At 46.4% G+C, this 4,104-nt stretch overlaps 1 pseudogene; it reads left to right on the forward strand.

Moving 5' to 3' along the window:
• The first annotated feature begins 2,466 nt into the window (after positions 1-2,466).
• Positions 2,467-2,927, forward strand: LOC118596775 (annotated as a pseudogene).
• The last annotated feature ends 1,177 nt before the right edge of the window (positions 2,928-4,104 follow it).

The following is a 4,104-nucleotide window of genomic DNA, read 5'->3' on the forward strand; positions in this document are numbered from 1 at the left end:
TCTCACCCAAGAGATCTTGAGGAATACCTTGAGATTTGCATAAAGTCAATCAAAACTCTTAGGTCAATAGAAGGTAATCTGTATATGCTGTGATTATGTAAGACGTTCACTGTCAGGTAGCGAGAGACTGCGATATGTTCCAGTTTTCTAATATAGTTGTTGTGTGTTGTGAGAAGGGAACAGCCACTCATAGCTTCCTAAGGTGAGGATAATGACATTTGGGAGCTGTCATTTTCTTGGAAACTGTGCGTGTAGATTATGGCCTCTTTCCCAAAGTGAACAATGTCTGGAAGCAGAGATGACACAGTGAGTCCTTGTGCTTCACTCTCAGGCAATCCTCTGATCCCTCCTCAGCTGATAAGAGAGGAAGGAGCTAACCCTTTACTGCGTTTTTTAGAAAGAGAGAAAAGATTGCATTTCTTTATGACATCTGTCAGCTTGAAAGAGCAATGAATCACAGTAGAATGGCATTTTATATTTAGTAATTCATTTCCCCTTCTGATCAAGGTGACAAATCTTGTGCAAAATAGCTCTCCATGACTCATATCAGCTTTTTAAGATGTTAGTAACCAAGTTTGATGAATCGTTATCAACTGAACTGCAATGGTATACACAATTTATCTCAGCTATTAATAAGATATGCAGCCTTCCTTTGCTTCCAAGCATAATTACTTCTTTCCTTCGGCATACCTCTCACAACATGGGAGATGTGTTTCAGACTTGACCGAGCCCCCATGAGCCATGTAAAAGGCAATGCTTCTGGATTTTAGCACATGGAGGTACCTTGGGATGGATTCTACTTGTAAAACAAAAGTGAGACACACATCAAAATAGATGTAAAAGAGCATTATAAAATAATTCTACTGTTACTATATTATTAATCCATTTATATTAGATTTATACAATGAAATTACAAAAGATGGAGAAATGTTAATCAATCAGAAGGTCCTGGGTCACCCTTTTCTAGTTTCCTGGGCCTAGGGTCTAGATTTTGTATGTTTAGTACTTTTGACCGGCCGTACCGAATCCAACCTCTGTAATTATTAACTTGTGTTTTTCAACTGACAGTCAGGAAATAGGCACTAAGGCAGAAAGTTGAATAAGGCCTGGTCCCTAGATTATAAGGAACTTACAGACCTTGGAAAAATCAATAATATTACCTATTCAATTTTGATTTTACATAGGTTTCTCTGGGAGTGTGAAACCATAGGCTAAAAACCTCAACCATTTTGCATGTTTCAAATCACAGACCTTACAGAGCAGCAGATTTTCAGTACAGCACAGGAATCAAACAAAGCATAGAATCAGTAATTGGTGGCCTGGGTTTGAATCTCCAGTCAGGGATTTTGGATGCTGTGTTTGACCATGTGGCCCTCAGTTCTCTGATATGTAATACACAGACAAGGATAGCTCTCACTCTCAGTAGTAGTTGGAAGACTGGATGAAACTGTGTGTAGTGGACTCTTAGCAGTGGGGTCAGAGGAGACTCATGCTGAAGGCCTGCTTCTGAATGAAGAAATGAATGCCTGTGCCAGGTTAGATGCCCAAATTTTGGTATGCTTTGACAAGCATGCACTGAAGACATGTTTGGACTTGAATAGCAATTATGAGACATGTCACCACCACTACCCTATGATGGACAAAGAGCCATGTTTTCTTGTGTTTACATATACTTACATGCTGCCGCACTGAGATGGGTCCTTCAGTTGTGTTTTCTTGTTATCCCTGCCTGACCTCTCCAGACCTGGTATGAGCACCTGCTTGATCCTTGACAGTGAGAAGTGCATTTAGTGACAGATTAAAGATAATTCAGGCAACAAGTAGACCCAAGGCTCTTCTTGTTTTGTCTGAAACTTGCATTGACAGTTATTAAAGGACCCAGCCCCCTCCACATCCTTGTTTGGTGTTGAGACTTACATAGGAAAAGGGAAAGGTACCTGTGCCAGCCAGCTTCCTGTGACTGAATCAAGTCTGTGATGAAACCAACTTCTAAAGAGAAAAAGTTCATTCAGGTTCATGGTTTTGGAAACATCAGTCCAGGATCAGCCGTCTGTCACTGTGAGGAAGTCTCCCATTGTGGTTGAAGTGTGAGTGGAACAAAGCAACAGAATGCAAAAAGTAGAGTAGGACTGAAACCCCACAACTCCTCTCAAGGATGTGAAGGACTTCCAGTAGCCCCCAGTTCTGAAATATTTAACTACTTCTCAAGAGTGGCAAGCCAGAGAGAAAACCTTTAATGTGTGTGTCCTTGGGGACATCTCAGACTCAAGCGGCAGCCATGTAGAAATGAGGGGTGAATGAAGAGCTACATGCTATTAAGCATCTTGAGTTCTACTTTGGGAACTTTCCATTCCAATAGGCAGTATAGTATGGTCCATATTGCCGACCCCATTTATAAGAACAAGAGTATTCGGGGAGGCACAGCAGAGCCAACTGGGAGCGACCTAGCCAGTGACCTCTACCACAATGAACCCTGAATATGACTACTTGTTCAAGCTGCTTTTGATTGGCGACTTGTGCATGGGCAAGTCTGCCTGCTCCTGTACTTTGCTAATGACACACACATACACAGAGAGCTATATCAGCATTATTGGGGTAGACTTCAAGATTCGAACCATTGAGCTGGATGTAAAACCATCAAACTTCAGATATGGGACACAGTTCATCAGGAAAGGTTCTGGACCATCACTTCCAGCTATACAGGGGGGCTCACAGCATCATCGTGGTGTATGACGTCACTGGCCAGAAATCCTATGCTAATGTGAAACAGTGGCTACAGGAGAGAGATTGCTACACCAGCGAAAACGTCAATAAACTCCCAGTAGGCAACAAGAGTGATCTCACCAGGAGCAGCTTCTGGGGGTGAACGGCCCCACCTGAAGATCGACTGCACCCCTGTGAAGCCAGCTAGTGGTGGCTGTTGCTAGGAAGGGCACTTTGGGAAGTGACACCTTCTCCATATGATGCCCCTGGAGGGGGCAGGAAGTGCTTCCCTCTCCTAGGGCATTTGAGTCTGTGGCTTTGGGGTGTCCTGGGCTCCCCATCTTCCTCTGGCCCATCTGCCTTCTGCTCTGAGTCCCAGCCCTGTCAGGGCCCCCCTGGAGGACATGCAGGACCTGTGGCTGGGGTGGTCACAGGGACTGCTCTGCTGCTGTCTCTAGGTACCTTCGAAAGATGCCCGCCACGCACCTTTCTTTGAAATGAGGGCTCCGCTGTCTGTCACTCATCCCCATGCATGCTGCACTGGGTTTCTCTTTTCCTTTCTTCCTTCCCAATATCTGAGGGCTTCCCTGCCTCTGCTGCCCCTGGCTGCAGGCAGTGGCCAGGGGATCCAGAGCCTCAGATCCAGGGCTTTGCATCGGCCCTCAGGACAGGGGAGGGGGCTGTCAGAGCTCACCTTTTCCTTTCCCTTGCCTGCCTCTACGGCTCCCACACTCAGCTTGAGCCATCCAGCTGCTGCTGGATCTTGAGCACAATTAGGGTAGGTGGGCAGACTGCTGTGTTGGGCCTGCCTCTCAAGTGCAGAGGGAGCCTGCGCCTGCCTCCCCTGCCCTGCCATAGCCAGGACCATGTTCTGCCTGCCCACCGAGCCCCTTTATCCCTGAAAACTGCGGAGGCACAAGGTCCACCATGCCAAGGCCCAGCACCACTTAAATCTCTCTCTGCCTGCACCACTTCTGTTTCCTTGAGGCAGCACATCTGGCGTGTTCTCCTTCTATTCCTCAGAGCCTGAGGGGGTTAGATCCACTCCTCTGGGGAGTGTGGGGACCACTTGGGGTTGTGGGACTCTTTGCCCCTCCCCACTCAGAATCCAGGTCTCCACCCTCTGGCACAACTTCCTGCAGAAAACCTTTGGTCTTTACCTAATAATCCAAGTCCTTCGTGCTGTCTTCTTGCCATTCTTACCTTACACCCTTCCCTCCCTTCCAGTGTGTATTTAAATCCCTGGGCTGCCCCTCTGGGAGGGAGCCTCTTCTCCCAGGTTCCACTCTGGTGTCATGTCAGGCATTTTGCAAGGGAAAGCCACTTGAGGAAAGATAGAAAAGGTTGAAAAAAAATTCCACTGGCCCTTGGATAAGTCAAGGATTTTTGCAAGGAAAAAAA

Source organism: Onychomys torridus, chromosome 16 (assembly GCF_903995425.1).
Source record: "Onychomys torridus chromosome 16, mOncTor1.1, whole genome shotgun sequence".
In the NCBI taxonomy this organism is placed as follows: Eukaryota; Metazoa; Chordata; class Mammalia; order Rodentia; family Cricetidae; genus Onychomys; species Onychomys torridus.